The following is a 25,333-nucleotide window of genomic DNA, read 5'->3' on the forward strand; positions in this document are numbered from 1 at the left end:
ATGCTTTAGGAACTGAGACGCTCCACATTTCAAAATGTGAATTTGTTTGCACGTCCAAGGTGATATCCTTTGTGCTGCACAACAATGCTCATGCAGCTTGCTTTGCATACTACATCTGGAGAAGATATACATTTTAGGAATGAAGCCCTTGATGGGATATTCTTCAATGATGTCCCTATGGAATCTCAAGGGCGGCTTGTTGTTTAAATTTAGGAACAAAGCTAGATTTATTATTAGCGAAAACCAAGTTTGTTGGTTATGGAAGGCAAGACTTGGCACGCTTTCATTCTCTTAGTTGTGTGTCATTAGTTGGTGAGGTGGTTACAAACTGTGCTGGTGAAGGTGAACTGTTTACTCCTTTCCATGAAGAGATTAGTCTGTGTTGCAGCAGACAAGTTTCCAGGGATGGACTTTTGAGGGCCATCTTCGGTGCACTTTCAGCATCTTTTAGGTAACACGGCTTCGGTTTCCAGTTTAAAATGCGACTCTGGTGGGACTCAAACCCACAGCCTTTGAATGCCTACATTTCACTAGAAGTCCAATGCGCTATCCATTGCGCCACAGAGCCGAGCTTGCACTGACTGTTTTTGCCAGGCACCTTCAAATGAAAAATATCTGCTTTTACCCATTTGTTCGTGGCATTTCAGGATGTATGCAGGCTACCTTTTTGTTATATAAGAAGAAAGAGTACAGCATCTGGCTATCTCCCAAATGTTACTCTGGATTATTTCAGCAGTCCCATCTCACTCTCATCAAACACCTGTTTCATTACATAACAAGCTATCATCACAACCTGTCTTCTAGATTTCTAAGAAAAATCAAAAACTTTCTGAGTCTACTACCTGTAACCTGCTAAACTTTCAATACTCAGCAGCAGAGATGGTTGTACTTACCAACATCTGACCTCTCAAATCCACTTCTTTTGTTTCATTTAATGAAATTGGTGCCACTCATTAAAAAAAACCCATCATGAATGCTTTAGGAACTGAGACGCTCCACATTTCAAAATGTGAATTTGTTTGCACGTCCAAGGTGATATCCTTTGTGCTGCACAACAATGCTCATGCAGCTTGCTTTGCATACTACATCTGGAGAAGATATACATTTTAGGAATGAAGCCCTTGATGGGATATTCTTCAATGATGTCCCTATGGAATCTCAAGGGCGGCTTGTTGTTTAAATTTAGGAACAAAGCTAGATTTATCATTAGCGAAAACCAAGTTTGTTGGTTATGGAAGGCAAGACTTGGCACGCTTTCATTCTCTTAGTTGATTAATTGTATGTCATTAGTTGGTGAGGTGGTTACAAACTGTGCTGGTGAAGGTGAACTGTTTACTCCTTTCCATGAAGAGATTAGTCTGTGTTGCAGCAGACATGTTTCCAGGGATGGACTTTAGAGGGCCATCTTCGGTGCACTTTCTGCATCTTTTAGGTAACACGGCTTCGGTTTCCAGTTTAAAATGCGACTCTGGTGGGACTCGAACCCACAGCCTTTGAATGCCTACATTTCACTAGAAGTCCAATGCACTATCCATTGCGCCACAGAGCCGAGCTTGCACTGACTGTTTTTGCCAGGCACCTTCAAATGAAAAATATCTGCTTTTACCCATTTGTTCGTGGCATTTCAGGATGTATGCAGGCTACCTTTTTGTTATATAAGAAGAAAGAGTACAGCATCTGGCTATCTCCCAAATGTTACTCTGGATTATTTCAGCAGTCCCATCTCACTCTCATCAAACACCTGTTTCATTACATAACAAGCTATCATCACAACCCGTCTTCTAGATTTCTAAGAAAAATCAAAAACTTTCTGAGTCTTCTACCTGTAACCTGCTAAACTTTCAATACTCAGCAGCAGAGATGGTTGTACTTACCAACATCTGACCTCTCAAATCCACTTCTTTTGTTTCATTTAATGAAATTGGTGCCACTCATTAAAAAAAACCCATCATGAATGCTTTAGGAACTGAGACGCTCCACATTTCAAAATGTGAATTTGTTTGCACGTCCAAGGTGATATCCTTTGTGCTGCACAACAATGCTCATGCAGCTTGCTTTGCATACTACATCTGGAGAAGATATACATTTTAGGAATGAAGCCCTTGATGGGATATTCTTCAATGATGTCCCTATGGAATCTCAAGGGCGGCTTGTTGTTTAAATTTAGGAACAAAGCTAGATTTATTATTAGCGAAAACCAAGTTTGTTGGTTATGGAAGGCAAGACTTGGCACGCTTTCATTCTCTTAGTTGATTAATTGTGTGTCATTAGTTGGTGAGGTGGTTACAAACTGTGCTGGTGAAGGTGAACTGTTTACTCCTTTCCATGAAGAGATTAGTCTGTGTTGCAGCAGACAAGTTTCCAGGGATGGACTTTTGAGGGCCATCTTCGGTGCACTTTCAGCATCTTTTAGGTAACACGGCTTCGGTTTCCAGTTTAAAATGCGACTCTGGTGGGACTCAAACCCACAGCCTTTGAATGCCTACATTTCACTAGAAGTCCAATGCGCTATCCATTGCGCCACAGAGCCAAGCTTGCACTGACTGTTTTTGCCAGGCACCTTCAAATGAAAAATATCTGCTTTTACCCATTTGTTCGTGGCATTTCAGGATGTATGCAGGCTACCTTTTTGTTATATAAGAAGAAAGAGTACAGCATCTGGCTATCTCCCAAATGTTACTCTGGATTATTTCAGCAGTCCCATCTCACTCTCATCAAACACCTGTTTCATTACATAACAAGCTATCATCACAACCTGTCTTCTAGATTTCTAAGAAAAATCAAAAACTTTCTGAGTCTACTACCTGTAACCTGCTAAACTTTCAATACTCAGCAGCAGAGATGGTTGTACTTACCAACATCTGACCTCTCAAATCCACTTCTTTTGTTTCATTTAATGAAATTGGTGCCACTCATTAAAAAAAACCATCATGAATGCTTCAGGAACTGAGACGCTCCACATTTCAAAATGTGAATTTGTTTGCACGTCCAAGGTGATATCCTTTGTGCTGCACAACAATGCTCGTGCAGCTTGCTTTGCATACTACATCTGGAGAAGATATACATTTTAGGAATGAAGCCCTTGATGGGATATTCTTCAATGATGTCCCTATGGAATCTCAAGGGCAGCTTGTTGTTTAAATTTAGGAACAAAGCTAGATTTATCATTAGCGAAAACCAAGTTTGTTGGTTATGGAAGGCAAGACTTGGCACGCTTTCATTCTCTTAGTTGATTAATTGTGTGTCATTAGTTGGTGAGGTGGTTACAAACTGTGCTGGTGAAGGTGAACTGTTTACTCCTTTCCATGAAGAGATTAGTCTGTGTTGCAGCAGACAAGTTTCCAGGGATGGACTTTTGAGGGCCATCTTCGGTGCACTTTCAGCATCTTTTAGGTAACACGGCTTCGGTTTCCAGTTTAAAATGCGACTCTGGTGGGACTCGAACCCACAACCTTTGAATGCCTACATTTCACTAGAAGTCCAATGCGCTATCCATTGCGCCACAGAGCCGAGCTTGCACTGACTGTTTTTGCCAGGCACCTTCAAATGAAAAATATCTGCTTTTACCCATTTGTTCGTGGCATTTCAGGATGTATGCAGGCTTCCTTTTTGTTATATAAGAAGAAAGAGTACAGCATCTGGCTATCTCCCAAATGTTACTCTGGATTATTTCAGCAGTCCCATCTCACTCTCATCAAACACCTGTTTCATTACATAACAAGCTATCATCACAACCTGTCTTCTAGATTTCTAAGAAAAATCAAAAACTTTCTGAGTCTACTACCTGTAACCTGCTAAACTTTCAATACTCAGCAGCAGAGATGGTTGTACTTACCAACATCTGACCTCTTAAATCCACTTCTTTTGTTTCATTTAATGAAATTGGTGCCACTCATTAAAAAAAAACCATCATGAATGCTTCAGGAACTGAGACGCTCCACATTTCAAAATGTGAATTTGTTTGCACGTCCAAGGTGATATCCTTTGTGCTGCACAACAATGCTCATGCAGCTTGCTTTGCATACTACATCTGGAGAAGATATACATTTTAGGAATGAAGCCCTTGATGGGATATTCTTCAATGATGTCCCTATGAAATCTCAAGGGCGGCTTGTTGTTTAAATTTAGGAACAAAGCTAGATTTATCATTAGCGAAAACCAAGTTTGTTGGTTATGGATGGCAACACTTGGCACGCTCTCATTCTCTTAGTTGATTAATTGTGGGTCATTAGTTGATGAGGTGGTTACAAACTGTGCTGGTGAAGGTGAACTGTTTACTCCATTCCATGAAGAGCTTAGTCTGTGTTGCAGCAGACAAGTTTCCAGGGATGGACTTTTGAGGGCCATCTTCGGTGCACTTTCAGCATCTTTTAGGTAACACGGCTTCGGTTTCCAGTTTAAAATACGACTCTGGTGAACTCGAACCCACAACCTTTGAATGCCTACATTTCACTAGAAGTCCAGTGCGCTATCCATTGCGCCACAGAGCCAAGCTTGCACTGACTGTTTTTGTCAGGCACCTTCAAATGAAAAATATCTGCTTTTACCCATTTGTTCGTGGCATTTCAGGATGTATGCAGGCTACCTTTTTGTTATATAAGAAGAAAGAGTACAGCATCTGGCTATCTCCCAAATGTTACTCTGGATTATTTCAGCAGTCCCATCTCACTCTCATCAAACACCTGTTTCAGTACATAACAAGCTATCATCACAACCCATCTTCTAGATTTCTAAGAAAAATCAAAAACTTTCTGAGTCTAATACCTGTAACCTGCTAAACTTTCAATACTCAGCAGCAGAGATGGTTGTACTTACCAACATCTGACCTCTTAAATCCACTTCTTTTGTTTCATTTAATGAAATTGGTGCCACTCATTAAAAAAAAACCATCATGAATGCTTCAGGAACTGAGACGCTCCACATTTCAAAATGTGAATTTGTTTGCACGTCCAAGGTGATATCCTTTGTGCTGCACAACAATGCTCATGCAGCTTGCTTTGCATACTACATCTGGAGAAGATATACATTTTAGGAATGAAGCCCTTGATGGGATATTCTTCAATGATGTCCCTATGAAATCTCAAGGGTGGCTTGTTGTTTAAATTTAGGAACAAAGCTAGATTTATCATTAGCGAAAACCAAGTTTGTTGGTTATGGAAGGCAAGACTTGGCACGCTTTCATTCTCTTAGTTGATTAATTGTGTGTCATTAGTTGGTGAGGTGGTTACAAACTGTGCTGGTGAAGGTGAACTGTTTACTCCTTTCCATGAAGAGATTAGTCTGTGTTGCAGCAGACAAGTTTCCAGGGATGGACTTTTGAGGGCCATCTTCGGTGCACTTTCAGCATCTTTTAGGTAACACGGCTTCGGTTTCCAGTTTAAAATGCGACTCTGGTGGGACTCAAACCCACAGCCTTTGAATGCCTACATTTCACTAGAAGTCCAATGCGCTATCCATTGCGCCACAGAGCCAAGCTTGCACTGACTGTTTTTGCCAGGCACCTTCAAATGAAAAATATCTGCTTTTACCCATTTGTTCGTGGCATTTCAGGATGTATGCAGGCTACCTTTTTGTTATATAAGAAGAAAGAGTACAGCATCTGGCTATCTCCCAAATGTTACTCTGGATTATTTCAGCAGTCCCATCTCACTCTCATCAAACACCTGTTTCATTACATAACAAGCTATCATCACAACCTGTCTTCTAGATTTCTAAGAAAAATCAAAAACTTTCTGAGTCTACTACCTGTAACCTGCTAAACTTTCAATACTCAGCAGCAGAGATGGTTGTACTTACCAACATCTGACCTCTCAAATCCACTTCTTTTGTTTCATTTAATGAAATTGGTGCCACTCATTAAAAAAAAACCATCATGAATGCTTCAGGAACTGAGACGCTCCACATTTCAAAATGTGAATTTGTTTGCACGTCCAAGGTGATATCCTTTGTGCTGCACAACAATGCTCGTGCAGCTTGCTTTGCATACTACATCTGGAGAAGATATACATTTTAGGAATGAAGCCCTTGATGGGATATTCTTCAATGATGTCCCTATGGAATCTCAAGGGCAGCTTGTTGTTTAAATTTAGGAACAAAGCTAGATTTATCATTAGCGAAAACCAAGTTTGTTGGTTATGGAAGGCAAGACTTGGCACACTTTCATTCTCTTAGTTGATTAATTGTGTGTCATTAGTTGGTGAGGTGGTTACAAACTGTGCTGGTGAAGGTGAACTGTTTACTCCTTTCCATGAAGAGATTAGTCTGTGTTGCAGCAGACAAGTTTCCAGGGATGGACTTTTGAGGGCCATCTTCGGTGCACTTTCAGCATCTTTTAGGTAACACGGCTTCGGTTTCCAGTTTAAAATGCGACTCTGGTGGGACTCGAACCCACAACCTTTGAATGCCTACATTTCACTAGAAGTCCAATGCGCTATCCATTGCGCCACAGAGCCGAGCTTGCACTGACTGTTTTTGCCAGGCACCTTCAAATGAAAAATATCTGCTTTTACCCATTTGTTCGTGGCATTTCAGGATGTATGCAGGCTTCCTTTTTGTTATATAAGAAGAAAGAGTACAGCATCTGGCTATCTCCCAAATGTTACTCTGGATTATTTCAGCAGTCCCATCTCACTCTCATCAAACACCTGTTTCATTACATAACAAGCTATCATCACAACCTGTCTTCTAGATTTCTAAGAAAAATCAAAAACTTTCTGAGTCTACTACCTGTAACCTGCTAAACTTTCAATACTCAGCAGCAGAGATGGTTGTACTTACCAACATCTGACCTCTTAAATCCACTTCTTTTGTTTCATTTAATGAAATTGGTGCCACTCATTAAAAAAAAACCATCATGAATGCTTCAGGAACTGAGACGCTCCACATTTCAAAATGTGAATTTGTTTGCACGTCCAAGGTGATATCCTTTGTGCTGCACAACAATGCTCATGCAGCTTGCTTTGCATACTACATCTGGAGAAGATATACATTTTAGGAATGAAGCCCTTGATGGGATATTCTTCAATGATGTCCCTATGAAATCTCAAGGGCGGCTTGTTGTTTAAATTTAGGAACAAAGCTAGATTTATCATTAGCGAAAACCAAGTTTGTTGGTTATGGATGGCAACACTTGGCACGCTCTCATTCTCTTAGTTGATTAATTGTGGGTCATTAGTTGATGAGGTGGTTACAAACTGTGCTGGTGAAGGTGAACTGTTTACTCCATTCCATGAAGAGCTTAGTCTGTGTTGCAGCAGACAAGTTTCCAGGGATGGACTTTTGAGGGCCATCTTCGGTGCACTTTCAGCATCTTTTAGGTAACACGGCTTCGGTTTCCAGTTTAAAATACGACTCTGGTGAACTCGAACCCACAACCTTTGAATGCCTACATTTCACTAGAAGTCCAGTGCGCTATCCATTGCGCCACAGAGCCAAGCTTGCACTGACTGTTTTTGTCAGGCACCTTCAAATGAAAAATATCTGCTTTTACCCATTTGTTCGTGGCATTTCAGGATGTATGCAGGCTACCTTTTTGTTATATAAGAAGAAAGAGTACAGCATCTGGCTATCTCCCAAATGTTACTCTGGATTATTTCAGCAGTCCCATCTCACTCTCATCAAACACCTGTTTCAGTACATAACAAGCTATCATCACAACCCATCTTCTAGATTTCTAAGAAAAATCAAAAACTTTCTGAGTCTAATACCTGTAACCTGCTAAACTTTCAATACTCAGCAGCAGAGATGGTTGTACTTACCAACATCTGACCTCTTAAATCCACTTCTTTTGTTTCATTTAATGAAATTGGTGCCACTCATTAAAAAAAAACCATCATGAATGCTTCAGGAACTGAGACGCTCCACATTTCAAAATGTGAATTTGTTTGCACGTCCAAGGTGATATCCTTTGTGCTGCACAACAATGCTCATGCAGCTTGCTTTGCATACTACATCTGGAGAAGATATACATTTTAGGAATGAAGCCCTTGATGGGATATTCTTCAATGATGTCCCTATGAAATCTCAAGGGTGGCTTGTTGTTTAAATTTAGGAACAAAGCTAGATTTATCATTAGCGAAAACCAAGTTTGTTGGTTATGGAAGGCAAGACTTGGCACGCTTTCATTCTCTTAGTTGATTAATTGTGTGTCATTAGTTGGTGAGGTGGTTACAAACTGTGCTGGTGAAGGTGAACTGTTTACTCCTTTCCATGAAGAGATTAGTCTGTGTTGCAGCAGACAAGTTTCCAGGGATGGACTTTTGAGGGCCATCTTCGGTGCACTTTCAGCATCTTTTAGGTAACACGGCTTCGGTTTCCAGTTTAAAATGCGACTCTGGTGGGACTCGAACCCACAGCCTTTGAATGCCTACATTTCACTAGAAGTCCAATGCGCTATCCATTGCGCCACAGAGCCGAGCTTGCACTGACTGTTTTTGCCAGGCACCTTCAAATGAAAAATATCTGCTTTTACCCATTTGTTCGTGGCATTTCAGGATGTATGCAGGCTACCTTTTTGTTATATAAGAAGAAAGAGTACAGCATCTGGCTATCTCCCAAATGTTACTCTGGATTATTTCAGCAGTCCCATCTCACTCTCATCAAACACCTGTTTCATTATATAACAAGCTATCATCACAACCTGTCTTCTAGATTTCTAAGAAAAATCAAAAACTTTCTGAGTCTTCTACCTGTAACCTGCTAAACTTTCAATACTCAGCAGCAGAGATGGTTGTACTTACCAACATCTGACCTCTCAAATCCACTTCTTTTGTTTCATTTAATGAAATTGGTGCCACTCATTAAAAAAAACCCATCATGAATGCTTTAGGAACTGAGACGCTCCACATTTCAAAATGTGAATTTGTTTGCATGTCCAAGGTGATATCCTTTGTGCTGCACAACAATGCTCATGCAGCTTGCTTTGTATACTACATCTGGAGAAGATATACATTTTAGGAATGAAGCCCTTGATGGGATATTCTTCAATGATGTCCCTATGGAATCTCAAGGGCGGCTTGTTGTTTAAATTTAGGAACAAAGCTAGATTTATCATTAGCGAAAACCAAGTTTGTTGGTTATGGAAGGCAAGACTTGGCACGCTTTCATTCTCTTAGTTGATTAATTGTGTGTCATTAGTTGGTGAGGTGGTTACAAACTGTGCTGGTGAAGGTGAACTGTTTACTCCTTTCCATGAAGAGATTAGTCTGTGTTGCAGCAGACATGTTTCCAGGGATGGACTTTTGAGGGCCATCTTCGGTGCACTTTCTGCATCTTTTAGGTAACACGGCTTCGGCTTCTAGTTTAAAATGCGACTCTGGTGGGACTCGAACCCACAGCCTTTGAATGCCTACATTTCACTAGAAGTCCAATGCGCTATCCATTGCGCCACAGAGCCGAGCTTGCACTGACTGTTTTTGCCAGGCACCTTCAAATGAAAAATATCTGCTTTTACCCATTTGTTCGTGGCATTTCAGGATGTATGCAGGCTACCTTTTTGTTATATAAGAAGAAAGAGTACAGCATCTGGCTATCTCCCAAATGTTACTCTGGATTATTTCAGCAGTCCCATCTCACTCTCATCAAACACCTGTTTCATTACATAACAAGCTATCATCACAACCTGTCTTCTAGATTTCTAAGAAAAATCAAAAACTTTCTGAGTCTACTACCTGTAACCTGCTAAACTTTCAATACTCAGCAGCAGAGATGGTTGTACTTACCAACATCTGACCTCTTAAATCCACTTCTTTTGTTTCATTTAATGAAATTGGTGCCACTCATTAAAAAAAAACCATCATGAATGCTTCAGGAACTGAGACGCTCCACATTTCAAAATGTGAATTTGTTTGCACGTCCAAGGTGATATCCTTTGTGCTGCACAACAATGCTCATGCAGCTTGCTTTGCATACTACATCTGGAGAAGATATACATTTTAGGAATGAAGCCCTTGATGGGATATTCTTCAATGATGTCCCTATGGAATCTCAAGGGCGGCTTGTTGTTTAAATTTAGGAACAAAGCTAGATTTATCATTAGCGAAAACCAAGTTTGTTGGTTATGGAAGGCAAGACTTGGCACGCTTTCATTCTCTTAGTTAATTAATTGTGTGTCATTAGTTGGGGAGGTGGTTACAAACTGTGCTGGTGAAGGTGAATTGTTTACTCCTTTCCATGAAGAGATTAGTCTGTGTTGCAGCAGACAAGTTTCCAGGGATGGACTTTTGAGGGCCATCTTCGGTGCACTTTCAGCATCTTTTAGGTAACACGGCTTCGGTTTCCAGTTTAAAATGCGACTCTGGTGGGACTCGAACCCACAACCTTTGAATGCCTACATTTCACTAGAAGTCCAATGCGCTATCCATTGCGCCACAGAGCCGAGCTTGCACTGACTGTTTTTGCCAGGCACCTTCAAATGAAAAATATCTGCTTTTACCCATTTGTTCGTGGCATTTCAGGATGTATGCAGGCTACCTTTTTGTTATATAAGAAGAAAGAGTACAGCATCTGGCTATCTCCCAAATGTTACTCTGGATTATTTCAGCAGTCCCATCTCACTCTCATCAAACACCTGTTTCATTATATAACAAGCTATCATCACAACCTGTCTTCTAGATTTCTAAGAAAAATCAAAAACTTTCTGAGTCTTCTACCTGTAACCTGCTAAACTTTCAATACTCAGCAGCAGAGATGGTTGTACTTACCAACATCTGACCTCTCAAATCCACTTCTTTTGTTTCATTTAATGAAATTGGTGCCACTCATTAAAAAAAACCCATCATGAATGCTTTAGGAACTGAGACGCTCCACATTTCAAAATGTGAATTTGTTTGCATGTCCAAGGTGATATCCTTTGTGCTGCACAACAATGCTCATGCAGCTTGCTTTGTATACTACATCTGGAGAAGATATACATTTTAGGAATGAAGCCCTTGATGGGATATTCTTCAATGATGTCCCTATGGAATCTCAAGGGCGGCTTGTTGTTTAAATTTAGGAACAAAGCTAAATTTATCATTAGCGAAAACCAAGTTTGTTGGTTATGGAAGGCAAGACTTGGCACGCTTTCATTCTCTTAGTTGATTAATTGTGTGTCATTAGTTGGTGAGGTGGTTACAAACTGTGCTGGTGAAGGTGAACTGTTTACTCCTTTCCATGAAGAGATTAGTCTGTGTTGCAGCAGACAAGTTTCCAGGGATGGACTTTTGAGGGCCATCTTCGGTGCACTTTCAGCATCTTTTAGGTAACACGGCTTCGGTTTCCAGTTTAAAATGCGACTCTGGTGGGACTCGAACCCACAGCCTTTAAATGCCTACATTTCACTAGAAGTCCAATGCGCTATCCATTGCGCCACAGAGCCGAGCTTGCACTGACTGTTTTTGCCAGGCACCTTCAAATGAAAAATATCTGCTTTTACCCATTTGTTCGTGGCATTTCAGGATGTATGCAGGCTACCTTTTTGTTATATAAGAAGAAAGAGTACAGCATCTGGCTATCTCCCAAATGTTACTCTGGATTATTTCAGCAGTCCCATCTCACTCTCATCAAACACCTGTTTCATTACATAACAAGCTATCATCACAACCCATCTTCTAGATTTCTAAGAAAAATCAAAAACTTTCTGAGTCTACTACCTGTAACCTGCTAAACTTTCAATACTCAGCAGCAGAGATGGTTGTACTTACCAACATCTGACCTCTTAAATCCACTTCTTTTGTTTCATTTAATGAAATTGGTGCCACTCATTAAAAAAAACCCATCATGAATGCTTCAGGAACTGAGACGCTCCACATTTCAAAATGTGAATTTGTTTGCACGTCCAAGGTGATATCCTTTGTGCTGCACAACAATGCTCATGCAGCTTGCTTTGCATACTACATCTGGAGAAGATATACATTTTAGGAATGAAGCCCTTGATGGGATATTCTTCAATGATGTCCCTATGAAATCTCAAGGGCGGCTTGTTGTTTAAATTTAGGAACAAAGCTAGATTTATCATTAGCGAAAACCAAGTTTGTTGGTTATGGATGGCAACACTTGGCACGCTCTCATTCTCTTAGTTGATTAATTGTGGGTCATTAGTTGATGAGGTGGTTACAAACTGTGCTGGTGAAGGTGAACTGTTTACTCCATTCCATGAAGAGCTTAGTCTGTGTTGCAGCAGACAAGTTTCCAGGGATGGACTTTTGAGGGCCATCTTCGGTGCACTTTCAGCATCTTTTAGGTAACACGGCTTCGGTTTCCAGTTTAAAATGCGACTCTGGTGAACTCAAACCCACAACCTTTGAATGCCTACATTTCACTAGAAGTCCAGTGCGCTATCCATTGCGCCACAGAGCCGAGCTTGCACTGACTGTTTTTGCCAGGCACCTTCAAATGAAAAATATCTGCTTTTACCCATTTGTTCGTGGCATTTCAGGATGTATGCAGGCTACCTTTTTGTTATATAAGAAGAAAGAGTACAGCATCTGGCTATCTCCCAAATGTTACTCTGGATTATTTCAGCAGTCCCATCTCACTCTCATCAAACACCTGTTTCATTACATAACAAGCTATCATCACAACCTGTCTTCTAGATTTCTAAGAAAAATCAAAAACTTTCTGAGTCTACTACCTGTAACCTGCTAAACTTTCAATACTCAGCAGCAGAGATGGTTGTACTTACCAACATCTGACCTCTCAAATCCACTTCTTTTGTTTCATTTAATGAAATTGGTGCCACTCATTAAAAAAAACCCATCATGAATGCTTTAGGAACTGAGACGCTCCACATTTCAAAATGTGAATTTGTTTGCACGTCCAAGGTGATATCCTTTGTGCTGCACAACAATGCTCATGCAGCTTGCTTTGCATACTACATCTGGAGAAGATATACATTTTAGGAATGAAGCCCTTGATGGGATATTCTTCAATGATGTCCCTATGGAATCTCAAGGGCGGCTTGTTGTTTAAATTTAGGAACAAAGCTAGATTTATCATTAGCGAAAACCAAGTTTGTTGGTTATGGAAGGCAAGACTTGGCACGCTCTCATTCTCTTAGTTGATTAATTGTGTGTCATTAGTTGGTGAGGTGGTTACAAACTGTGCTGGTGAAGGTGAACTGTTTACTCCTTTCCATGAAGAGATTAGTCTGTGTTGCAGCAGACAAGTTTCCAGGGATGGACTTTTGAGGGCCATCTTCGGTGCACTTTCAGCATCTTTTAGGTAACACGGCTTCGGTTTCCAGTTTAAAATGCGACTCTGGTGGGACTCGAACCCACAGCCTTTGAATGCCTACATTTCGCTAGAAGTCCAATGCGCTATCCATTGTGCTACAGAGCCGAGCTTGCACTGACTGTTTTTGCCAGGCACCTTCAAATGAAAAATATCTGCTTTTACCCATTTGTTCGTGGCATTTCAGGATGTATGCAGGCTACCTTTTTGTTATATAAGAAGAAAGAGTACAGCATCTGGCTATCTCCCAAATGTTACTCTGGATTATTTCAGCAGTCCCATCTCACTCTCATCAAACACCTGTTTCATTACATTACAAGCTATCATCACAACCCGTCTTCTAGATTTCTAAGAAAAATCAAAAACTTTCTGAATCTACTACCTGTAACCTGCTAAACTTTCAATACTCAGCAGCAGAGATGGTTGTACTTACCAACATCTGACCTCTCAAATCCACTTCTTTTGTTTCATTTAATGAAATTGGTGCCACTCATTAAAAAATACCCATCATGAATGCTTCAGGAACTGAGACGCTCCACATTTCAAAATGTGAATTTGTTTGCACGTCCAAGGTGATATCCTTTGTGCTGCACAACAATGCTCGTGCAGCTTGCTTTGCATACTACATCTGGAGAAGATATACATTTTAGGAATGAAGCCCTTGATGGGATATTCTTCAATAATGTCCCTATGGAATCTCAAGGGCGGCTTGTTGTTTAAATTTAGGAACAAAGCTAGATTTATCATTAGCGAAAACCAAGTTTGTTGGTTATGGAAGGCAAGACTTGGCACGCTTTCATTCTCTTAGTTGATTAATTGTGTGTCATTAGTTGGTGAGGTGGTTACAAACTGTGCTGGTGAAGGTGAACTGTTTACTCCTTTCTATGAAGAGCTTAGTCTGTGTTGCAGCAGACAAGTTTCCAGGGATGGACTTTTGAGGGCCATCTTCGGTGCACTTTCAGCATCTTTTAGGTAACACGGCTTCCATTTCCAGTTTAAAATGCAACTCTGGTGGGACTCGAACCCACAACCTTTGAATGCCTACATTTTACTAGAAGTCCAATGCGCTATCCATTGCGCCACAGAGCCAAGCTTGCACTAGTTGTTTTTGCCAGGCACCTTGAAATGAAAAATATCTGCTTTAACCCATTTGTTCGTGGCATTTCAGGATGTATGCAGGCTACCTTTTTGTTATATAAGAAGAAAGAGTACAGCATCTGGCTATCTCCCAAATGTTACTCTGGATTATTTCAGCAGTCCCATCTCACTCTCATCAAACACCTGTTTCATTACATAACAAGCTATCATCACAACCCGTCTTCTAGATTTCTAAGAAAAATCAAAAACTTTCTGAGTCTTCTACCTGTAACCTGCTAAACTTTCAATACTCAGCAGCAGAGATGGTTGTACTTACCAACATCTGACCTCTCAAATCCACTTCTTTTGTTTCATTTAATGAAATTGGTGCCACTCATTAAAAAAAACCCATCATGAATGCTTTAGGAACTGAGACGCTCCACATTTCAAAATGTGAATTTGTTTGCACGTCCAAGGTGATATCCTTTGTGCTGCACAACAATGCTCATGCAGCTTGCTTTGCATACTACATCTGGAGAAGATATACATTTTAGGAATGAAGCCCTTGATGGGATATTCTTCAATGATGTCCCTATGGAATCTCAAGGGCGGCTTGTTGTTTAAATTTAGGAACAAAGCTAGATTTATCATTAGCGAAAACCAAGTTTGTTGGTTATGGAAGGCAAGACTTGGCACGCTTTCATTCTCTTAGTTGATTAATTGTGTGTCATTAGTTGGTGAGGTGGTTACAAACTGTGCTGGTGAAGGTGAACTGTTTACTCCTTTCTATGAAGAGCTTAGTCTGTGTTGCAGCAGACAAGTTTCCAGGGATGGACTTTTGAGGGCCATCTTCGGTGCACTTTCAGCATCTTTTAGGTAACACGGCTTCCATTTCCAGTTTAAAATGCAACTCTGGTGGGACTCGAACCCACAACCTTTGAATGCCTACATTTTACTAGAAGTCCAACGCGCTATCCATTGCGCCACAGAGCCAAGCTTGCACTAGTTGTTTTTGCCAGGCACCTTCAAATGAAAAATATCTGCTTTAACCCATTTGTTCGTGGCATTTTAGGATGTATGCAGGCTACCTTTTTGTTATATAAGAAGAAAGAGTACAGCATCTGGCTATCTCCCAAATGTTACTCTGGATTATTTCAGCAGTCCCATCTCACTCTCATCAAACACCTGTTTCATTACATAACAAGCTATCATCACAACCCGTCTTCTAGATTTCTAAGAAAAATCAAAAACTTTCTGAGTCTTCTACCTGTAACCTGCTAAACTTTCAATACTCAGCAGCAGAGATGGTTGTACTTACCAACATCTGACCTCTCAAATCCACTTCTTTTGTTTCATTTAATGAAATTGGTGCCACTCATTAAAAAAAACCCATCATGAATGCTTTAGGAACTGAGACGCTCCACATTTCAAAATGTGAATTTGTTTGCACGTCCAAGGTGATATCCTTTGTGCTGCACAACAATGCTCATGCAGCTTGCTTTGCATACTACATCTGGAGAAGATATACATTTTAGGAATGAAGCCCTTGATGGGATATTCTTCAATGATGTCCCTATGGAATCTCAAGGGCGGTGTAACGATCGGTGGGCGCAGAGAGTATCTGATTACCAATGATCTGCAGTATCACCGGAAATACAGATATATACCAGATTATAAGTGAACTGCAGTCTCACCGATAATCCGATATACAAACTAACCTCTGATCACCCGAGTAGAGTGTAGTGTTTGGTGTAACTGTAACACTAAGAGGACAAGGCCTCAATGCAGTAAGGAGTACTGCACAGATTCCTTCCGCAGACCTGAGCTCTCCAAGACGGGAGGAGTCAGACTGATAGTAGGAAGGGATATCTGAAAGTGACCCTCAGGAGGAAGGATCGCTAACAGAGCGAGGAACCGCCTCTAACGGTAAGGTCGGTTCTCGAGGTCGGACAAGCCAGGTCGTACACACACGGACAGATAAAGTACAGGATCAGGAGGCAAAGGCAGAGTCAAAGTACAGGCAGGGTTCAGCAACGGGGTATCAGAAATATCGGGGTACAAAATCAGGAGGCAGAAGCAGAGTCAAGGAACGAGCCGGGGTTCGGCAACAGAGTATCAGAAATATCGAGGTGCAAGATCAGAGTTCAGGAGGATAGTCGAGGCAGGCAAAAGTCATAACATATAATCACAATCAAACTAGTACTTTAGCTATCAAATATCTAGCTAAGTGTAGGATTACAGCTCCAGCTGGTCCCGGCACACTTCAGGATCTGACTACGGATCTGGGTGCTCCCACGTATGTGATCGCACGCCAGACAAAGAGCAAGTGAACAACCAGCAGTATATATACTCTAGGACCTTTCCAGGACCTCCCTAATTGCTGGTCCAATGGGAGCAGTGGAATTTGTCAGCTGACCCAGCTGGTCAGCCGACACCCTTCTAACTGCTATTTAAACTCTGCCTCTGTGCTCGCGCGCGTGTAAGTCTGAATCTTGGTGGACTATCAGTCCCAGCCACACCAGTACTGTTTTGCAATGTATCTAATGCGGGGGTCGCCTCTGATGTGGATTCCGCCGTTACCAATGCGGATTCCGCCGCACTGCCCATGCGGCATGCGGCGTTTTTTCCGCTTTGTGACGCCATGCTGGACGCGGAAACAGCCGCCTCACCTCGAGAGACGGCGGCTTTTCCGCGTTTCCTCACAGGCGGCTTGTTGTTTAAATTTAGGAACAAAGCTAGATTTATCATTAGCGAAAACCAAGTTTGTTGGTTATGGAAGGCAAGACTTGGCACGCTTTCATTCTCTTAGTTGATTAATTGTGTGTCATTAGTTGGTGAGGTGGTTACAAACTGTGCTGGTGAAGGTGAACTGTTTACTCCTTTCCATGAAGAGATTAGTCTGTGTTGCAGCAGACAAGTTTCCAGGGATGGACTTTTGAGGGCCATCTTCGGTGCACTTTCAGCATCTTTTAGGTAACACGGCTTCGGTTTCCAGTTTAAAATGCGACTCTGGTGGGACTCGAACCCACAGCCTTTGAATGCCTACATTTCGCTAGAAGTCCAATGCGCTATCCATTGTGCTACAGAGCCGAGCTTGCACTGACTGTTTTTGCCAGGCACCTTCAAATGAAAAATATCTGCTTTTACCCATTTGTTCGTGGCATTTCAGGATGTATGCAGGCTACCTTTTTGTTATATAAGAAGAAAGAGTACAGCATCTGGCTATCTCCCAAATGTTACTCTGGATTATTTCAGCAGTCCCATCTCACTCTCATCAAACACCTTTTTCATTACATTACAAGCTATCATCACAACCCGTCTTCTAGATTTCTAAGAAAAATCAAAAACTTTCTGAATCTACTACCTGTAACCTGCTAAACTTTCAATACTCAGCAGCAGAGATGGTTGTACTTACCAACATCTGACCTCTCAAATCCACTTCTTTTGTTTCATTTAATAAAATTGGTGCCACTAATTAAAAAAAAACCATCATGAATGCTTCAGGAACTGAGACGCTCCACATTTCAAAATGTGAATTTGTTTGCACGTCCAAGGTGATATCCTTTGTGCTGCACAACAATGCTCATGCAGCTTGCTTTGCATACTACATCTGGAGAAGATATACATTTTAGGAATGAAGCCCTTGATGGGATATTCTTCAATGATGTCCCTATAAAATCTCAAGGGCGGCTTGTTGTTTAAATTTAGGAACAAAGCTAGATTTATCATTAGCGAAAACCAAGTTTGTTGGTTATGGATGGCAACACTTGGCACGCTCTCATTCTCTTAGTTGATTAATTGTGGGTCATTAGTTGATGAGGTGGTTACAAACTGTGCTGGTGAAGGTGAACTGTTTACTCCTTTCCATGAAGAGCTTAGTCTGTGTTGCAGCAGACAAGTTTCCAGGGATGGACTTTTGAGGGCCATCTTCGGTGCACTTTCAGCATCTTTTAGGTAACACGGCTTCCATTTCCAGTTTAAAATGCAACTCTGGTGGGACTCGAACCCACAACCTTTGAATGCCTACATTTTACTAGAAGTCCAACGCGCTATCCATTGCGCCACAGAGCCAAGCTTGCTCTAGTTGTTTTTGCCAGGCACCTTCAAATGAAAAATATCTGCTTTAACCCATTTGTTCGTGGCATTTCAGGATGTATGCAGGCTACCTTTTTGTTATATAAGAAGAAAGAGTACAGCATCTGGCTATCTCCCAAATGTTACTCTGGATTATTTCAGCAGTCCCATCTCACTCTCATCAAACACCTGTTTCATTACATAACAAGCTATCATCACAACCCGTCTTCTAGATTTCTAAGAAAAATCAAAAACTTTCTGAGTCTTCTACCTGTAACCTGCTAAACTTTCAATACTCAGCAGCAGAGATGGTTGTACTTACCAACATCTGACCTCTCAAATCCACTTCTTTTGTTTCATTTAATGAAATTGGTGCCACTCATTAAAAAAAACCCATCATGAATGCTTTAGGAACTGAGACGCTCCACATTTCAAAATGTGAATTTGTTTGCACGTCCAAGGTGATATCCTTTGTGCTGCACAACAATGCTCATGCAGCTTGCTTTGCATACTACATCTGGAGAAGATATACATTTTAGGAATGAAGCCCTTGATGGGATATTCTTCAATGATGTCCCTATGGAATCTCAAGGGCGGCTTGTTGTTTAAATTTAGGAACAAAGCTAGATTTATCATTAGCGAAAACCAAGTTTGTTGGTTATGGAAGGCAAGACTTGGCACGCTTTCATTCTCTTAGTTGATTAATTGTGTGTCATTAGTTGGTGAGGTGGTTACAAACTGTGCTGGTGAAGGTGAACTGTTTACTCCTTTCCATGAAGAGATTAGTCTGTGTTGCAGCAGACAAGTTTCCAGGGATGGACTTTTGAGGGCCATCTTCGGTGCACTTTCAGCATCTTTTAGGTAACACGGCTTCGGTTTCCAGTTTAAAATGCGACTCTGGTGGGACTCGAACCCACAGCCTTTGAATGCCTACATTTCGCTAGAAGTCCAATGCGCTATCCATTGTGCTACAGAGCCGAGCTTGCACTGACTGTTTTTGCCAGGCACCTTCAAATGAAAAATATCTGCTTTTACCCATTTGTTCGTGGCATTTCAGGATGTATGCAGGCTACCTTTTTGTTATATAAGAAGAAAGAGTACAGCATCTGGCTATCTCCCAAATGTTACTCTGGATTATTTCAGCAGTCCCATCTCACTCTCATCAAACACCTGTTTCATTACATTACAAGCTATCATCACAACCCGTCTTCTAGATTTCTAAGAAAAATCAAAAACTTTCTGAATCTACTACCTGTAACCTGCTAAACTTTCAATACTCAGCAGCAGAGATGGTTGTACTTACCAACATCTGACCTCTCAAATCCACTTCTTTTGTTTCATTTAATAAAATTGGTGCCACTAATTAAAAAAAAACCATCATGAATGCTTCAGGAACTGAGACGCTCCACATTTCAAAATGTGAATTTGTTTGCACGTCCAAGGTGATATCCTTTGTGCTGCACAACAATGCTCATGCAGCTTGCTTTGCATACTACATCTGGAGAAGATATACATTTTAGGAATGAAGCCCTTGATGGGATATTCTTCAATGATGTCCCTATGAAATCTCAAGGGCGGCTTGTTGTTTAAATTTAGGAACAAAGCTAGATTTATCATTAGCGAAAACCAAGTTTGTTGGTTATGGATGGCAACACTTGGCACGCTCTCATTCTCTTAGTTGATTAATTGTGGGTCATTAGTTGATGAGGTGGTTACAAACTGTGCTGGTGAAGGTGAACTGTTTACTCCTTTCCATGAAGAGCTTAGTCTGTGTTGCAGCAGACAAGTTTCCAGGGATGGACTTTTGAGGGCCATCTTCGGTGCACTTTCAGCATCTTTTAGGTAACACGGCTTCGGTTTCCAGTTTAAAATGCAACTCTGGTGGGACTCAAACCCACAACCTTTGAATGCCTACATTTCACTAGAAGTCCAATGCGCTATCCATTGCGCCACAGAGCCAAGCTTGCACTGACTGTTTTTGCCAGGCACCTTCAAATGAAAAATATCTGCTTTTACCCATTTGTTCGTGGCATTTCAGGATGTATGCAGGCTACCTTTTTGTTATATAAGAAGAAAGAGTACAGCATCTGGCTATCTCCCAAATGTTACTCTGGATTATTTCAGCAGTCCCATCTCACTCTCATCAAACACCTGTTTCATTACATAACAAGCTATCATCACAACCCGTCTTCTAGATTTCTAAGAAAAATCAAAAACTTTCTGAATCTACTACCTGTAACCTGCTAAACTTTCAATACTCAGCAGCAGAGATGGTTGTACTTACCAACATCTGACCTCTCAAATCCACTTCTTTTGTTTCATTTAATGAAATTGGTGCCACTCATTAAAAAAAAACCATCATGAATGCTTCAGGAACTGAGACGTAGTGTTGGGCGAACAGTGTTCGCCAGTGTTCGGGTTCTGCAGAACATCACCCTGTTCGGGTGATGTTCGAGTTCGGCCGAACACCTGACGGTGCTCGGCCAAACCGTTCGGCCACATGGCCGAACTAAGAGCGCATGGCCGAACGTTCCCCGAACGTTCGGCTAGCGCTGTGATTGGCCGAACGGGTCACGTGGTTCGGGCCCGAACGCGCTCTGATTGGCCGAACGGTCACGTGGTTCGGGTAAATAAATACCCGAACCACGTCATATCTCCGCCATTTGTCTGTGGGTTTAGCTTTGGGTAGGCAGGCAGGGTAGTTCGCTCTCCAGCCACGCTAGCCAGGGTTAGTGTTGGGCGAACAGTGTTCGCCACTGTTCGGGTTCTGCAGAACATCACCCTGTTCGGGTGATGTTCGAGTTCGGCCGAACACCTGACGGTGCTCGGCCAAACCGTTCGGCCATATGGCCGAACTAAGAGCGCATGGCCGAACGTTCCCCGAACGTTCGGCTAGCGCTGTGATTGGCCGAACGGGTCACGTGGTTCGGACCCGAACGCGCTCTGATTGGCCGAACTGTCACGTGGTTCGGGTAAATAAATACCCGAACCACGTCATATCTCCGCCATTTGTCTGTGGGTTTAGCTTTGGGTAGGCAGGCAGGGTAGTTCGCGCTCCAGCCACGCTAGCCAGGGTCCCCCCCAGTCATTGTGTGTCACTGCTGGGAACAGTAGTACACCGCTCGTTCAGCCACACTATATAGCATTCTGTGTACTGTTCTGTGTCTGCTGGGAACAGTGGTACACCGCTCGTTCAGCCACACTATATAGCATTCTGTGTACTGTTCTGTGTCTGCTGGGAACAGTGGTACACCGCTCGTTCAGCCACACTATATAGCATTCTGTGTACTGTTCTGTGTCTGCTGGGAACAGTAGTACACCGCTCGTTCAGCCACACTATATAGCATTCTGTGTACTGTTCTGTGTCTGCTGGGAACAGTAGTACACCGCTCGTTCAGCCACACTATATAGCATTCTGTGTACTGTTCTGTGTCTGCTGGGAACAGTAGTACACCGCTCGTTCAGCCACACTATATAGCATTCTGTGTACTGTTCTGTGTCTGCTGGGAATAGTGGTACACCGCTCGTTCAGCCACACTATATAGCATTCTGTGTACTGTTCTGTGTCTGCTGGGAACAGTAGTACACCGCTCGTTCAGCCACACTATATAGCATTCTGTGTACTGTTCTGTGTCTGCTGGGAACAGTAGTACACCGCTCGTTCAGCCACACTATATAGCATTCTGTGTACTGTTCTGTGTCTGCTGGGAACAGTAGTACACCGCTCGTTCAGCCACACTATATAGCATTCTGTGTACTGTTCTGTGTCTGCTGGGAACAGTAGTACACCGCTCGTTCAGCCACACTATATAGCATTCTGTGTACTGTTCTGTGTCTGCTGGGAATAGTGGTACACCGCTCGTTCAGCCACACTATATAGCATTCTGTGTACTGTTCTGTGTCTGCTGGGAACAGTAGTACACCGCTCGTTCAGCCACACTATATAGCATTCTGTGTACTGTTCTGTGTCTGCTGGGAACAGTAGTACACCGCTCGTTCAGCCACACTATATAGCATTCTGTGTACTGTTCTGTGTCTGCTGGGAATAGTGGTACACCGCTCGTTCAGCCACACTATATAGCATTCTGTGTACTGTTCTGTGTCTGCTGGGAACAGTGGTACACCGCTCGTTCAGCCACACTATATAGCATTCTGTGTACTGTTCTGTGTCTGCTGGGAACAGTGGTACACCGCTCGTTCAGCCACACTATATAGCATTCTGTGTACTGTTCTGTGTCTGCTGGGAACAGTGGTACACCGCTCGTTCAGCCACACTATATAGCATTCTGTGTACTGTTCTGTGTCTGCTGGGAACAGTAGTACACCGCTCGTTCAGCCACACTATATAGCATTCTGTGTACTGTTCTGTGTCTGCTGGGAACAGTAGTACACCGCTCGTTCAGCCACACTATATAGCATTCTGTGTACTGTTCTGTGTCTGCTGGGAACAGTAGTACACCGCTCGTTCAGCCACACTATATAGCATTCTGTGTACTGTTCTGTGTCTGCTGGGAATAGTGGTACACCGCTCGTTCAGCCACACTATATAGCATTCTGTGTACTGTTCTGTGTCTGCTGGGAATAGTGGTACACCGCTCGTTCGCCACTGTATAGCATTGTGCTCTGTGTCGCTGCTGGGAATAGTGGTACACCGCTCACCCGTCACTGTATAGCATTGTGCTCTGTGTCGCTGCTGGGAATAGTGGTACACCGCTCACCCGTCACTGTATAGCATTGTGCTCTGTGTCGCTGCTGGGAATAGTGGTACTGTATAGCATTTCTGTACTGCCACTGTACTGCTGCCAGTCAGCGTGTACTGTAAGGATAAGTGAAATGAGGAAGAAATCCGGTGAAAGAGGGAGGGGCAAGGGAAGAGGTGTTTCCCCTGACGGTTCACGTACAGGCCACAGGGGAGCACCCAAGAAAACCCACTCAATACCGCCCATGTTGTCCAGGACAACAACCCTCACAAATCCAAAAGAACAGGACCAGATAATTACTTGGATGACCTCTCAAGCGTCCAGCAGTGGGTTAAGCAGCACCAGCACATCACGCACGAGGTCCGAGTCCTCAGCCAGTTACAAGGAGCCAGTGGGCACAAAGCTGACACAACCGGCAGCGACACCACGCACACAACTGCCAGATAACCAGTCCGATGAATTACCTCAGGACACAATGGGGTATTCGCAGGAGCTATTCCCAGCCCAACAAACTTCCACCTTTCAAAGGTCAATGGAGGAACAGCCAGAAATGTTGTGCCTGGATTCACAACCGTTAACTGTGGGAAATGCACCGCGCACTGAAATACAAGGCGAGTCCGAAGAGGACTCGGAAACCCAAATCCCAGAGCAATTTGGGCAGGAGGGGTTGCAATTGCAGGAGGTCGGCCGACAAGATCTGGAAGACGACGTTGGAGTGTGCTGCGCAGAGGTTGTTGTGGGGAGCTCTACTCCACGGCGGTGGCCCACAATGACATATGACGAGTTTGAGGAGATGGAAGAGGAGGGTATGGACAATGTGGACAGAGACCCAGATTTTGTTTGTGAACGAGAACATCGCCGTCGTAGCAGCAGCACAGATGAGTCTGTTGAAGAACACACTGCTGCACGAGTTCGCCTTGTGCCACAAGGTAGGCGGCGCGCAATTTCAGGCACCACAAGCGTGGAAGTTCAAGTGAGAGGCAAAAGAGGAGCAAACAGAAATCGCCAGCAAGGAGGCAGGTGCTCCAAAGTCTGGGCTTTCTTTGAAGACTGCACTGAGGATGTTACCATGGCGATTTGCAAGGTGTGCAAGACCCGCCTGAGCAGGGGGAAAAATATTAACAACCTCTCCACCACCAGCATGAGCCGTCACATGCTATCCAAACATCCCACTCTTTGGGCAAACGCGTCAGGACAGGGTACCAGAAACAACACTGCCTCCCTTGGGTTCACCAGACTCACCACCAGACCCGCCTCAGCAGCAGCAGTAGCCCAGCCATTGCGTGGTTCACAACATTCACAAACATCAGACGACGCTGACACTGTCACTTTCCGGAGTAGTGCTCTTGAGGTCTCCCAGTGTTCATCAAACACAACAACCAACAGCCCTTCCGTGTGCAGCGCTACGGTTCAGTTGTCTGTGTCGGAGATGTTTGAGCGCAAGAGGAAATTGCCAGCAAATGACCCCCGGGCCGTGGCAGTAACAGCCAGCATAGCCAAGCTTCTGGCCTGCGAAATGCTGCCATATCGATTGGTGGAGACAAACAGCTTCAAGGGCATGATGTCAGTGGCCATCCCACGTTACGTGGTTCCCAGCCGCTACCACTTTGCGCGCTCTGCAGTGCCTGAGTTGCATGAGCACGTGGTCAGCAAAATAACCCGAAGCTTGAAGAATGCCGTTGCCTGCAAGGTTCACCTCACCACTGACACCTGGACGAGTGCGTTCGGCCAGGGTCGATACATCTCCCTTACCGCGCACTGGGTGAACCTTGTGGAGCCTGGCAGCGATTCCTCACCTGCTACGGCACGGGTGTTGCCCACGCCACAAACAGCTGCACCGCCGTCCCTCCCACTGGATAACAGCAGCACCTACCTCTCTGACTCCTTCTCCTCCAACGCATCTCAAAGCTGTACCTCATCCGGAAACGCTAACCCAGCAGCAGTAGGATCGTGGAAGCAGTGCAGCACAGCTGTTGGCATGCGTCAGCAAGCGTTGCTGAAGCTAATCTGCCTTGGGGATAAGCAGCACACAGGGGAGGAAATTTGGAGGGGAATAAAGGAACAGACGGATTTGTGGCTGGCACCGCTGGACCTGAAACCGGGCATGGTTGTGTGTGATAATGGGAGTAATCTCATTCGCGCTTTAAGGTTGGCTAAGCTGACACACATCCCTTGCCTGGCGCACGTGATGAACCTAGTAGTTCAGCGGTTCCTGAGGACATACCCAGGCGTGCCCGATCTGCTGTTGAAGGTGCGTCGAGTGTCCAAACATT

The 25,333-nt window shown here is 43.2% G+C and overlaps 17 non-coding genes across 17 annotated transcripts; all 17 read right to left on the reverse strand.

Annotated features, from left to right (window-relative positions):
* Positions 1–482: 482 nt before the first annotated feature.
* On the reverse strand, positions 483–568 carry TRNAR-UCU (transfer RNA arginine (anticodon UCU)). Its single transcript is given in 2 exon segments — positions 483–518; positions 532–568. It is a non-coding gene; the product is annotated as a tRNA-Arg (tRNA).
* Positions 569–1,463: 895 nt separating this feature from the next.
* Positions 1,464–1,549, reverse strand: TRNAR-UCU (transfer RNA arginine (anticodon UCU)). Its single transcript is given in 2 exon segments — positions 1,464–1,499; positions 1,513–1,549. It is a non-coding gene; the product is annotated as a tRNA-Arg (tRNA).
* An 895-nt stretch (positions 1,550–2,444) lies between these two features.
* On the reverse strand, positions 2,445–2,530 carry TRNAR-UCU (transfer RNA arginine (anticodon UCU)). Its single transcript is given in 2 exon segments — positions 2,445–2,480; positions 2,494–2,530. It is a non-coding gene; the product is annotated as a tRNA-Arg (tRNA).
* An 894-nt stretch (positions 2,531–3,424) lies between these two features.
* On the reverse strand, positions 3,425–3,510 carry TRNAR-UCU (transfer RNA arginine (anticodon UCU)). Its single transcript is given in 2 exon segments — positions 3,425–3,460; positions 3,474–3,510. It is a non-coding gene; the product is annotated as a tRNA-Arg (tRNA).
* A 1,875-nt stretch (positions 3,511–5,385) lies between these two features.
* Positions 5,386–5,471, reverse strand: TRNAR-UCU (transfer RNA arginine (anticodon UCU)). Its single transcript is given in 2 exon segments — positions 5,386–5,421; positions 5,435–5,471. It is a non-coding gene; the product is annotated as a tRNA-Arg (tRNA).
* Positions 5,472–6,366: 895 nt separating this feature from the next.
* TRNAR-UCU (transfer RNA arginine (anticodon UCU)) lies at positions 6,367–6,452 on the reverse strand. Its single transcript is given in 2 exon segments — positions 6,367–6,402; positions 6,416–6,452. It is a non-coding gene; the product is annotated as a tRNA-Arg (tRNA).
* Positions 6,453–8,327: 1,875 nt separating this feature from the next.
* TRNAR-UCU (transfer RNA arginine (anticodon UCU)) lies at positions 8,328–8,413 on the reverse strand. Its single transcript is given in 2 exon segments — positions 8,328–8,363; positions 8,377–8,413. It is a non-coding gene; the product is annotated as a tRNA-Arg (tRNA).
* An 895-nt stretch (positions 8,414–9,308) lies between these two features.
* Positions 9,309–9,394, reverse strand: TRNAR-UCU (transfer RNA arginine (anticodon UCU)). The gene is given in 2 exon segments: positions 9,309–9,344; positions 9,358–9,394. It is a non-coding gene; the product is annotated as a tRNA-Arg (tRNA).
* An 895-nt stretch (positions 9,395–10,289) lies between these two features.
* TRNAR-UCU (transfer RNA arginine (anticodon UCU)) lies at positions 10,290–10,375 on the reverse strand. The gene is given in 2 exon segments: positions 10,290–10,325; positions 10,339–10,375. It is a non-coding gene; the product is annotated as a tRNA-Arg (tRNA).
* Positions 10,376–11,270: 895 nt separating this feature from the next.
* TRNAR-UCU (transfer RNA arginine (anticodon UCU)) lies at positions 11,271–11,356 on the reverse strand. Its single transcript is given in 2 exon segments — positions 11,271–11,306; positions 11,320–11,356. It is a non-coding gene; the product is annotated as a tRNA-Arg (tRNA).
* Positions 11,357–13,231: 1,875 nt separating this feature from the next.
* On the reverse strand, positions 13,232–13,317 carry TRNAR-UCU (transfer RNA arginine (anticodon UCU)). Its single transcript is given in 2 exon segments — positions 13,232–13,267; positions 13,281–13,317. It is a non-coding gene; the product is annotated as a tRNA-Arg (tRNA).
* An 895-nt stretch (positions 13,318–14,212) lies between these two features.
* Positions 14,213–14,298, reverse strand: TRNAR-UCU (transfer RNA arginine (anticodon UCU)). The gene is given in 2 exon segments: positions 14,213–14,248; positions 14,262–14,298. It is a non-coding gene; the product is annotated as a tRNA-Arg (tRNA).
* Positions 14,299–15,193: 895 nt separating this feature from the next.
* On the reverse strand, positions 15,194–15,279 carry TRNAR-UCU (transfer RNA arginine (anticodon UCU)). The gene is given in 2 exon segments: positions 15,194–15,229; positions 15,243–15,279. It is a non-coding gene; the product is annotated as a tRNA-Arg (tRNA).
* A 2,011-nt stretch (positions 15,280–17,290) lies between these two features.
* On the reverse strand, positions 17,291–17,376 carry TRNAR-UCU (transfer RNA arginine (anticodon UCU)). The gene is given in 2 exon segments: positions 17,291–17,326; positions 17,340–17,376. It is a non-coding gene; the product is annotated as a tRNA-Arg (tRNA).
* An 895-nt stretch (positions 17,377–18,271) lies between these two features.
* Positions 18,272–18,357, reverse strand: TRNAR-UCU (transfer RNA arginine (anticodon UCU)). Its single transcript is given in 2 exon segments — positions 18,272–18,307; positions 18,321–18,357. It is a non-coding gene; the product is annotated as a tRNA-Arg (tRNA).
* An 895-nt stretch (positions 18,358–19,252) lies between these two features.
* On the reverse strand, positions 19,253–19,338 carry TRNAR-UCU (transfer RNA arginine (anticodon UCU)). The gene is given in 2 exon segments: positions 19,253–19,288; positions 19,302–19,338. It is a non-coding gene; the product is annotated as a tRNA-Arg (tRNA).
* An 895-nt stretch (positions 19,339–20,233) lies between these two features.
* TRNAR-UCU (transfer RNA arginine (anticodon UCU)) lies at positions 20,234–20,319 on the reverse strand. The gene is given in 2 exon segments: positions 20,234–20,269; positions 20,283–20,319. It is a non-coding gene; the product is annotated as a tRNA-Arg (tRNA).
* Between the last annotated feature and the right edge of the window lie 5,014 nt (positions 20,320–25,333).

This window comes from Hyperolius riggenbachi, chromosome 8, assembly GCF_040937935.1.
Source record: "Hyperolius riggenbachi isolate aHypRig1 chromosome 8, aHypRig1.pri, whole genome shotgun sequence".
Classification (NCBI taxonomy): domain Eukaryota; kingdom Metazoa; phylum Chordata; class Amphibia; order Anura; family Hyperoliidae; genus Hyperolius; species Hyperolius riggenbachi.